This window comes from Nicotiana tabacum, chromosome 3 (genome assembly GCF_000715075.1).
Source record: "Nicotiana tabacum cultivar K326 chromosome 3, ASM71507v2, whole genome shotgun sequence".
NCBI classification, from domain to species: domain Eukaryota; kingdom Viridiplantae; phylum Streptophyta; class Magnoliopsida; order Solanales; family Solanaceae; genus Nicotiana; species Nicotiana tabacum.
Window position 1 is genome coordinate 161104368 of NC_134082.1, and position 12732 is coordinate 161117099.

General features: G+C 36.1%; 1 pseudogene; it reads left to right on the top strand.

The window, feature by feature from the left end:
• The first annotated feature begins 5623 nt into the window (after positions 1-5623).
• LOC107804603 (triacylglycerol lipase OBL1-like) lies at positions 5624-8954 on the top strand (annotated as a pseudogene).
• The last annotated feature ends 3778 nt before the right edge of the window (positions 8955-12732 follow it).

The window sequence follows — 12732 nt, forward strand, 5'->3', positions numbered from 1 at the left end:
GCTATGCATGCTGCATTGTCTTCATACAAAATTATGGGTAGTTTGTCACACTTCAAACCACATTTGTCTCGGATAAGATATATTATAGACCTCAACCAAATACATTCTCGACTTGCTTCATGAATAGAAATTATCTCAGCATGATTAGAAGAAGTAGCCACGATTGATTGCTTAGTCGATCGCCAAGATATGGCAGTGCCTCCACATGTAAACACATAGCATGTTTGAGATCAAGCCTTGTGTGTGTCAGATAAATACTCTACATCGGCATAACCAACAAGATCGGGATTGCAATCATTGCCATAAAATAAGCCCACATTGGTAGTCCCTTTTAGATAACACAATATGTGTTTGATTTCACTCCAATGTCTCCTTGTAGGAGCAGAGCTATATCTTGTTAAGACATTAACTGAAAATGTTATGTCATGCCTTTTAGTGTTAGCAAGATACATTAGCGCATCAATTGCACTAAGATATGTTACTTCAGAACCAACAAGTTCTTCATTATTTTCAGGAGGTCGGAATGGATCTTTATTTATATCGAGTGATCTCACAACCTTCGGGGTACTAAATGGATGTGCTTTATCCATATAAATTCGCTTTAAAATCTTTTCAGTGTACGCTGATTGATTGATAAAAATTTAATTTTTCATATACTCAATTTGTAGACCAAGACAAAATTTTGTCTTTCCAAGATCTTTCATTTCAAATTCTTTCTTTAAATAGTTTACTGCTTTAGGAAGCTGCCTGGGAGTTGTAATGATATTTGAATCAACATATACAAAGATTATAATAAATTCAAATTCATATCTTTTTATAAAGATACAAGGACAAATTGAATCATTCTTGTACCCTTCTTTCAATAGGTACTCACACATGCGATTATACCACATGCGCCTTGATTGTTTCAATCCGTATAAGGATTTTTGAAGCTTTATTTAATAGATTTCTTGGAAACATTAATATGCTTCAGAACAATTCTAATCCTTCAATGATTTCCATTATATGCATATCAATTTTTCATGTATTGCTAGATTAAAACCTGAAATAATTATATCCACCATAAGAGAACATGTCTCCATATAATCAATGTGAGGATATTTACTAATTTTCTTGTGTCTCAAGTCGTCTTTATGTCTATCGGCATGAACTTTTTGCACAAGAATACATTTATACCTCCATTGGCTTTATACTTTCAGGTGTTGGGACTATCCGCCCAACTTCACATTTTTTCAAGTGAAGTCAATTTTCATTGCGTATTTTTTATTTGGCTAATCATTTATCTGTCCAAATTTCATGACAAATTTGAACTCAAGATCCTCGTCAATATTAATAATATTGAGCGCTACATTATGTTAACAGTATCGTCGACAATCATTTTATATCGGTTCAATTATTACACAATAAAGACATAACTTATTGAGATCTCTTTATCTCATTATTTTCAGGTACCTGAGCCTCTCACATGAGGTCTTACGAAGTGTTATGTCGTGGTGCTCTTCTAGAGCACTTGCCTCCTTATTATGACCATTTTGCCCCTCTCCTTCTTCAAGGAGTTTTATCTTTGGAACCGATTGGTCTGTTACACTTCATGCGTGCCATAGACTCTGTCCCTCATGGACTTTATTCTATTTGGAGCATTAGCAGCTGAAATATGACATTTAGCTTTGGGTCAGCAAATGCGTCTGGCAATAATTTGTAAATGAATTATCACTTGAACTTCAAGTTCATATTTTCTTGTACGAGGATCTATATGTATTCATAATAATTCATTTCACGTATCACTTTCTCAGCTATCCATTTTCTCCCCCAAATGTTGGGATCACCAACACATTTCCCAACCTTCTTTGGGAACCCATCTTTGTGCATTGTGGTGGCATAATTAAATCATATAGCACATTCATATTTTATATAGAAATTATTTGGTTCCTGACTCTGAACCGATTGTGGCAGAGAGAAATTTTCATAACTTGGCTAGATGCGTACAAGTACTGGTGTATATTAAATAATACATCTCATACCAAATTTCATTTTTGAGAGTTTTGTTCTCATAACCAATGATTTAGCTATAATTAGAAGCATACAATTTCTGCTAAACCAACTTGGATTTGAACCAGTATTATCAAGATAAATCATCATAATTTATATTCTGGAATTGTGCTCTAATAATTTGAGCAAGCAATCTTGCAAAAACCAAACTGCAAGTTGATAACAAATGCACATGTGACCATAAAATAGATGCATCTATTAAAATCATATAATAGTAAACGGTCCACATGGCAGGTGACTGGGCCCATATATATATCACATTTTATTCCTTCTAGAAACCAAGGGATTCAATCCCAACCTTTAACTAGTATATCATGAGAATAAGCAGCACAAGAGAATTCTTGAAGAATCTTCTATTCTTCAATATATGTCAATGTAATTCTTAATTAATTTTTCGCATCATAATTGAACCGAGATGGTCAACCGGTCATGCCAATTAATATTTATTTTAGTAAACCTCTAGTTTACTTGTGGCATATGATTCCAGCATCATGCTTATATTTGTGTAGTACAAATAGAAAGAAGATCGGGTAACCTTTCATATTTACCCGGTATGATTATAGAAATATGAAGATATTCAATCTTCCTTTCATTTATAGTCTCAATATGCCAATTACTTTGACTTATATATTTGAAACTCAAAAAGTTTCTTTTGAGACAATGTCATGAATAAGTTTAATCATCCGAATAGTAACAAATTAGTTTTTCCGGAGTTCTTAACAACTTTTGTACTACAAGATCTTTTATCATACCATTCATATAGTAAATGTTTCCTTCACGGATAAAATTATATCATAATAAATTATCATGGTCAAAATCATCATAAGCAAAATCATTTCTTGCTTTAATTTTGCCTTTAATAACTTTTATAAGGCATGACAAAATAATATTTGGCATATTACATGTACACGACCAATGACATATTCATGTAACCACACAATAATATTTATTCTCTTTATTTTACTCAAACCTCCTTTAGAGGTGAGTTGTGTGGTATTCATATAATCACGAAATGCATGTCTTTATTCATTGCTTTTATCACATATTGTCACATTCAACTTTAGGAATGAGTTTGCATTCCCAAAGCTTATCACAAGTCACTTTCTCTTCAAGGAATGTATCATAATCAGCGACGTGCTTTATTATTTTCATACCAATTTGATGGTAAGCATTGTCTTCACATTTTGAAGGACTATTTTGAGAACCCTTATTATTCTCCTTTTATAATCATAGTGATGATTATTATTATTTTGATATTTGGAACGCCCACGTTCATTGTTCAACCACTTTTCTTCATTGAAACTTATTATGCACTGCTATCACATTCACTTCAAGAATGGAGCAAATCAAGTGGGACAATTTTCATGCCTTTTCATGAAAAATATATTATTTTTCTTTAGTCATTATTATATCATCAGTATGGTACATTGGGACTCAAACCCAATGTCTTACCAATATAAAGGCATGTTAGGACATAATAAATTGGGACTCAAACCCAACTCTTATCATTATGGAGCATCAAGACTTGATCCCGATGTCTTACCCTCAATCAATGGCATAATAGGCTAAACAATATTGAGATTCATTCTCAAGCCTTAATTTCAATCACATGCCAAGAAAGTTATACACAACTAATTTGCAACTTAGCAAATCAAATTTGCTTTCTTAAATAAGTGTACAAATCTCAAATCAGCGTAAAGCTTTATTAATTATTTGTAGCATCTATATGAAATACAATCGTTTGTAATCAGAATATTTCTTCTAAATTCTATTAGAGTTTAAAAGGATCATAAAATCATTGTCATAATATTTATTGAGTCTCTCTCAAAAATATTGTTGTTTTCGGGGTATACCCTACCTATTGGATTTGATTTAACGCCATGACTTTCCTTCACTCAATTCAACCAGGCAATTAGTGAATAAATTTATCAAAAGTACACCATATAGGTAACAACACATATATAGTACTAATACATAAATTCAGCATTTATATTACCTGAAAAGTGACATTAGGTAACAACTTACCAGTTGTAGCTTGTGCATCATTCATATAAAATACTTAAAAATGGTAAGTCAGTAGCGAGCATCAAGTAAGTCATGGATACTCAAAAATACCTCTTCTAGTAGTCATACTAATCATTATTTGCTTTCAAATGATATGACCATAAATTATGAAGTATACTTTCTCAATAGCTAGTTTGTTTTCCAAATTTCAAAGAAGTAATTAATCAACCTAGATAAAGATGTGAAGTATTTCTTGTTTTCTTCAAGATGATTTATGCTTTTAATCAGTATGACCAATTTTATTTTATTTTTATTCCTTTTTTTGGTACTATATGTAAGTGTAAAAATACAAAAGGAAAAAAAAATATTCATCCAAGTAAAAGAAAATGTTTAAAGCGGCAGGACAGGTTGAAGATAGTTAACACATAAATATGCATAAAACAATTTATATAAAATATCCTTGGTTACCATGACATGCATCATATCAACAATTAACTGCTACTATGATTTTCACATATAGAACTTCGAAAATTTTATTCCATTCATGTGATATAAAAGATGTAATATTAATATGTGCTTATGCAATACAGGTGTGGTACGAAGTTGTGTGCATATGAGATTTTAAAGGAATGACAAGTATAAGATAATCATACCTTCTTACATTTCATTACTTACCATATGTAGTTTCTCTTTACATTTAACCATGTGATGATATGTATGACTTCTAATTGTAATTTCCGGATGTAGGAAAATTTTTGTAGATATATATACAATTGGTTAGAGACTCGTGCTGATAACGTGTTATGAAATATAACTCAAAGTAACAATATGAACAAGGAAATAAAAGCAATTTAGTAAAACATGAACAAGAAATGGAGATAGAGAGAAAGAAGAGATTTTCTTCTTTAATTGTGTGTATTTTCCTATCTATTACAAGGTCTTTATATAAGCATGAAAAGTGAAGAAAATATGTCATGGAATATGTCATTTCACATAAAAAATATGTCATTGAATATGTCATTAAGCATTTGACATGAAGATCATGGAGGAAGAGTAGACATCCACCATAATATAATATTTATCATAACATAAAGGTTGTTTTCGAATCTAGTAGGTTAAATTACACTCTTACCACTTAATCCATTTTATGATCAAAGAAACTTCATATTTATATCGCGTCATATGAAAGGTAAATACTTTCCCGTAATAAGTGTTTATATTAAATCAAATAATTTAATTGTAGCAGTTAAAAATAAAAGTGATCATATATATATATATAATTTAGATATATATTTTGCATTAATTGATTTGCTGTCTTGTAAACACCTATTAATTGTTCAACTAATAACCCACTGAACTTTTTGTTTTCATCGATCTATTGCTAAGACGATACCTAAATATTAACCGCATGCAAGTGCTACAGTTTTGTGTTTTGTTTTAAACGTGATTCAAAATGTTGTGACTAAAAAAGGCTAAAAAAACAAAAGGCATGTGGAGCCCCCTAAGCACTTAAATAAATACATGCTGGGGCCTGAAGTGAGAGCAAATTATTATTGTACTACACATAATTATTACCTGAATAGGAAAAGTTAGAAGGAACGTATACTATTGAGATGGAAATCTGAGTGCCATTTTCATTCTACTAACTACTTACTATAAATAGATCCATGTATTTCAAACTGGAATGCACAACCTTCTCTTATCCTTGTTCGTTCTTAATTATCACAATGGCGAGCGCTTGCAACGAGTCTTTCTGCAGCAACTATATGCTGCTAAAGCCAGAGGAATATAATGTAGTGTATTAGACTTGGCACGTATCTTGTTTTCCAGTAAGTAGACTGCCCTGATCAAGAAATGACTAAGGTGTCATTTCCACAAATTAAAGATGGATAATTTTTATTTCCATCCTAGCCCAAAAGATTTTTCAGTCTGCTGCTAATCCTTTGGCAATGCTATTGAGCACTGGCTTAACCTTCTAAACGTTATCGGCGGCTTCTTCCGTCTTGTTTTCAACGCCTTAAGAGGTAGGTACTGCCCTAGCTACTTGAAGCTACTCTTTATCAATAATATAATGGAGTATTAGTACTATAAGATTAATTTTTTTTCATTTTATCTTTTTACTATAGTGCAAAAGTACTATTTATATTTGTGATTAATTTGTAGGTAAAGTTGTTGAGCCGGATAAGGAAGCGGCGAGCTTCTTGTCTTTTATTGGAAATATGGATATATAAAAAAGGGTTGAGCTAGATAATAAGAGTGTTGAACTTGGACGTAGAAGATACCATGAGGCAATAAGTATGATGGCTGCCAAAGCAGCTTACGAGAACAAAGCATATATTCAAACTGTGGTCAAACAACACTGGAAGGTAAACTGCTATATATCATATTTTAATTTTTTTCTCTTGTTTTTTTCTTGTTATGAAAAGGATATATATGTTTGGATCTTGCCTTCTCATGTTTCAAATTTCATATATGCAGATGGATCTCTTGGGCTCCTTTGACTTCTGGAATGGTAAGATACGTATAAACTGTAGCAAATATTACAATTATATAATTCAAGCCAAAAAAAATAAAATATGCAAGACTAGGGGTGTGTTGGTGTGATTGGAATTATTTTTCTGAAAAGTGTTTTTCATGAAAAAAGAAATATTTTATGGTGTTTGGCGGGTGATTGAGCGAGAAATTTTATTTTGTGTCTTATACAACTTACACAGAAATCTGGGTCCACTAGTTGTATGAGGCTCCTTTTTATCTCACAAATTTGTGGACCCCAATCTTATACTTCTGGGTGCACAGAAATTTGAGTCCACAAAACTATGAGATAAAAAAGTTGTCTCATACAACTAGTCTCAGTTGTACGAGACACAAAATAAAATTAAGAAAGTTAATTCATTGAAATTATCTCAAACCCAACAACTAGTTGAAGGATTGACCAAATAACTCAATCACATGGGACTCTGACACCTTGAGTACTATATATCAACCACTTGCAATCATCAACAGTATTCGAATAGTGGCTATTGCCGTTAATTAAATATTTCAATTTGTATGGTAATCAAATTTTTTGCTATGACGATTTCCAGGCCGAATCTTAAATCTAAGAGTTCTGCACAAATATTTTAGTGATATGAATTAAAATTAAGAGAAATTACAAGGAAAATGACTTATGGTCATTAGTGAAATAAGTTAATTTACCATTAACTTTATTCTAAAAATTTGACTTTATCCGTCATAACAAACATGCTTAAGGCCTCACTTAATGGAGATAAGAATTTTAATAATATTATGTGCATTTATTTTTTATATTTGAATCTTAATAATTTAGATGTAACCAAGTTTATAATCTTAACATCATTAAGATGTTATACATTCAAGAACTTAGGTAAAATATGACATTTCATCATAACTCCTACACTTTCACCACTAACTACCACCACCATGGCTACCGTTGTTCCCATCATTATAGACTATCACCATCACTAGGCACCACAAATTACTATCAATCCTCAGCCACTATCGCTGTCAAGCACAAATGTTACTTGTCACCATCACTAGTCGTCATTTACAACCATCACCAGCAATTACTATTACCACAACAACCACTAATCACCACCACCAATCACCACTATTAACTACTATTGTTATTTACCATCTACTACTCATAATTACTACCATCAACCACCACCACCACCAGCTACTACCCAATCATCACCCACAACCACAACCTTTAGTCATCACCACCACTAACTATAATTTTTAAAAACATTTTACTAATATAATATTAAATTAATTAGTATTATTTGATTGAATTTATATTTATAATGTTTAAAAAAAAGAAAATTTTTATATATTCATACAAATAAACAGTCTTAATTGTTCAGTATTCAGATCTTAATATAATATCTTAATATTCAGATTTAGATGTTTTAATCATAATACATATACTATTATTCAAATGTGTATTTAGATTTAAGCGACCTTAATTTTAACAAAAACAAATGAAGTCTAAATCTCTGAAACCTAACAGATCGAGTTTTTACTCTCTTTTTTTTCTCACTTTTGATTTTGTCCTAATCTTTTTTATGGCTTCTACCAGATTATGAAGGAAAAGCTACAACACAAGCATTATTGTTGTTGCATTTAGAGGAACAGAATTTTTCAATTCCGATGATTGGATCTCAGACTTTGATCTCTCTTGGTTCATGCGGGATTTTTGAAAGCTCTTGGGTTACAGAAGAACCTGGGATGGCCCAAAGATATTGTACAAACAGATAATAACCAGCCATCTCCAGCCTACTATATATTACCTAAGAAAATTGCTCAAGCAACTTTTGCAGAAGAATGAAAAGGCAAAGTTTGTGGTTACTGGTCACAGTTTGGGTGGATCACTTGCAATTCTATTTCCTGCAATATTGGTTGTTGAAAAGATTAGAGGGCATTTATACATTTGGACAACCAAGAGTTGGAGATGCAAATTTCGGTGAATATATGAAGGAGCAATTAGCAAAACATGATAGGGTTGTCTACAGCAATGACATGGTTTGCCATATGATAATTCTACCTTCATGTTGAAGCACTTTGGAACTTGCTTATACTATAATAGCTAGCCTCTACAAAGAAAAAGTAACTACTCTTTGAAGTTATATATATGTGATATATAGGGGTGTCAAATTTAACACATAAAAATATAACTCGTTCAATATTGAAAAATAAAACTCAATTCAGTTTCAATAATCTTGAACCAGCTAGGTATATATATTCATTGATGGGTCATTTTAGACATATATAGCCAATGTTAGTCTACCTAAAAGGTTGGGCCCATTTGGGTTGCAAATTGATCCATAAGAAAATGAGATTTTTGGGTCTAACCAGTTTGATATAGTCATGGTAAATAAGAAAAAAGTTTCATTAGTTTATTTAGACAATTAACTATATTTTATAAAAGAAAAACAAACAATTAATGAAAAATAATTTTGAGTCCAGTTATAGATCATTGTGTAGCCAAATTGACTCGCGCCCAATCAAACATTGGGTTATGGCCTAACCCGCTTATTAATTCAACCATTTTAGGTCGCCCACATATGACTCAACCTGCATATTTGAAATCCCTGTTAGGCCATACAAAGGCGAATCTATAGCAGAATAATTAAACTATAAACACGCAATTTATAAGATCACACTCATATATTGAATAGGAAAAAAAATGTTTTACCTCCTTCTTAATATTTATCTATGTGATGATTATATATGGTGTTGGAATTAATGTAGATTTTAAGTGAAGAACCTGATAAGAATGGCTTCTCTGTGTTACCAAAGATGATAAATGCGGCATGGGAACTGATCAGAAGCTTTATTCTACCTCTTCCGTGTTTAGCCGGACGGAACTACAATGAAGGTGGGATGCTTCTTCTCACGAGGGTGGTAGGTGTCACACCGGCAATTTCTGTCCGCCGAAAATGCTGCCCGATGTGCGGCAGTCAAGTCCCCACTTGACCTCAGCCTTACCCAATTTTCGTTCGGTTCCGAGGTTCAACACTTAGAATAATTTAAAGGCAACAAGAAAAACAAAGGCAACACAGATTTACGGGAACCCTTTCCCAACCTTTTATAATAAATCAAATTACAAAGGAAAATCTCGAGTTAGGCAAGGTGCTGCCACCCTTGGCAGGCACCAACTCACAAAAATGGCCTACTCATGCACGAATCAACCCTATAAAAGCCCCTGCCTAAGGCTACTCGTGCTGCCACTCGTTTGGCAAGGCAATGGCACATAATTTGCCATGCTCAAGCCATAAAATAGACAACCCTATGCCTATTTTTCAGACATTTCCCTCCCTAGGTACTTAGCCCGTTTTTAAGGCTGCTAACACACATATATATAGTGTAGTCAGCCCAAAGTGTTCCCTATGTTCAGTTGACATCCCCCAACTGATAGGAAGTGATCCCCATGATCAAAACGTGGGGAACATGTCTCTAACATGCCCCCAAAACGTGCAAAGACTCAGCCTATAATCAGCAACTCTTGGACATGGGTAGTTGTAACCACCAACTGCTTGGCATGTGCACAGCACACTTGAAAACCACTTCATGTGCACTGCATGTGCGTGTTTCTTGGCCAGCTGCTGCACGTCTAAGGCTGACTTTGCGCCCAGCCTTAGCCTTTGACACTGCTCCCGCTCAATGCCATCGCCACAGCTCGTCACCCTTGACTTAGCCGCACGCCAATCCGCTGCCACAGTTGTTTGTCCTTGTCAAGTCGTCCCTACTTGATCAAGTCTGCCCATTGTCAATGCTGATTTTAGCATCAAGTCACCAAGCCTTGATGCCCTTCCCTTTGCCAAGTCGTTTGCCCACAAATAACTTAGGTGCCAGCCCGCTCACCTAAGTCATGGCAACATCACATTGCCAATACCAATGCCTTGGCACTAAGCTGCCTCACTTTAGCGCCGAGGTCTTTCCCGTTTTGGCTTGTCAAGCTCCCATCCAGCCCGCCTAGTTCCGTCAAGGTCTTGGCCTTGCTTGTACGCAGCCCACTCTTGCTTTAGTGTAGTCCGTCACACTTTAGCCCTCAAATGCAAGTGTAGTCCGTCTCACTTGCCTTAGCAACAGTTTGTTGCCATTGACAACACCCCCGCATTGTCTTGCATGTTGATTTTCCCTCGCACATAGGCCAATGGCAAGGCCATCATGCCAAAATCCTCGCCACTGCCGTGCCGCTTGCCGATCAGCTTTGTCAGGGGTCTAACAAACCACCCCAACCAGTTGAATTCGACGCCCTCGTCGAATAGATCCCAACACATGCTGCCATTTGCAAAGACATCACAAGTTCAGCACCCTTTTGAGAATAACGTTGTCCTTGCCCTCAAGTGCAACGTTTTTGTTTTCTCATTGCATTTCTTGTCCGTCGTTCCCACAGCAAAACCAGCACGCCAACTGACTGATTTGAAAGAACCCACACTGATTTTTGGCACCCACAAACTCGAAATTTCTGCATCACTGCCTTCCTTGCCTTTTCTGAATTTCTAAGCCAAGACAGTCCCTTCCACGAACAAGCACACTGACCCCTTGTCTTGCAGTCTTGTCCATGGCCATCTCGACCTCATCACGAACCAAACCAAACCAAGCCTAACCTGGCTTGCTCTGATACCAATTGTCACACCGGCAATTTCTGTCCGCCGAAAATGCTGCCCGATGTGCGGCAGTCAAGTCCCCACTTGACCTCAGCCTTACCCAATTTTCGTTCGGTTCCGAGGTTCAACACTTAGAATAATTTAAAGGCAACAAGAAAAACAAAGGCAACACAGATTTACGGGAACCCTTTCCCAACCTTTTATAATAAATCAAATTACAAAGGAAAATCTCGAGTTAGGCAAGGTGCTGCCACCCTTGGCAGGCACCAACTCACAAAAATGGCCTACTCATGCACGAATCAACCCTATAAAAGCCCCTGCCTAAGGCTACTCGTGCTGCCACTCGTTTGGCAAGGCAATGGCACATAATTTGCCATGCTCAAGCCATAAAATAGACAACCCTATGCCTATTTTTCAGACATTTCCCTCCCTAGGTACTTAGCCCGTTTTTAAGGCTGCTAACACACATATATATAGTGTAGTCAGCCCAAAGTGTTCCCTATGTTCAGTTGACATCCCCCAACTGATAGGAAGTGATCCCCATGATCAAAACGTGGGGAACATGTCTCTAACATGCCCCCAAAACGTGCAAAGACTCAGCCTATAATCAGCAACTCTTGGACATGGGTAGTTGTAACCACCAACTGCTTGGCATGTGCACAGCACACTTGAAAACCACTTCATGTGCACTGCATGTGCGTGTTTCTTGGCCAGCTGCTGCACGTCTAAGGCTGACTTTGCGCCCAGCCTTAGCCTTTGACACTGCTCCCGCTCAATGCCATCGCCACAGCTCGTCACCCTTGACTTAGCCGCACGCCAATCCGCTGCCACAGTTGTTTGTCCTTGTCAAGTCGTCCCTACTTGATCACGTCTGCCCATTGTCAATGCTGATTTTAGCATCAAGTCACCAAGCCTTGATGCCCTTCCCTTTGCCAAGTCGTTTGCCCACAAATAACTTAGGTGCCAGCCCGCTCACCTAAGTCATGGCAACATCACATTGCCAATACCAATGCCTTGGCACTAAACTGCCTCACTTTAGCGCCGAGGTCTTTCCCGTTTTGGCTTGTCAAGCTCCCATCCAGCCCGCCTAGTTCCGTCAAGGTCTTGGCCTTGCTTGTACGCAGCCCACTCTTGCTTTAGTGTAGTCCGTCACACTTTAGCCCTCAAATGCAAGTGTAGTCCGTCTCACTTGCCTTAGCAACAGTTTGTTGCCATTGACAACACCCCCGCATTGTCTTGCATGTTGATTTTCCCTCGCACATAGGCCAATGGCAAGGCCATCATGCCAAAATCCTCGCCACTGCCGTGCCGCTTGCCGATCAGCTTTGTCAGGGGTCTAACAGTAGGCTTGTTACTCCCAGGCATACCAGCACATTGTCCTCAGGATTATGTCAACTCCACGAGGCTGGGATAACCTGTACATGAGCAGCTTTATTCAAATGGTGATGGAGCAAAGTATCAAAAGATTGCATTATCACATGGATCTTAAGAATCTAGTTCGTACGTCTCTGCTTTTTTTGTTCTTATTAATTATTTTCCTTGCGCCAAT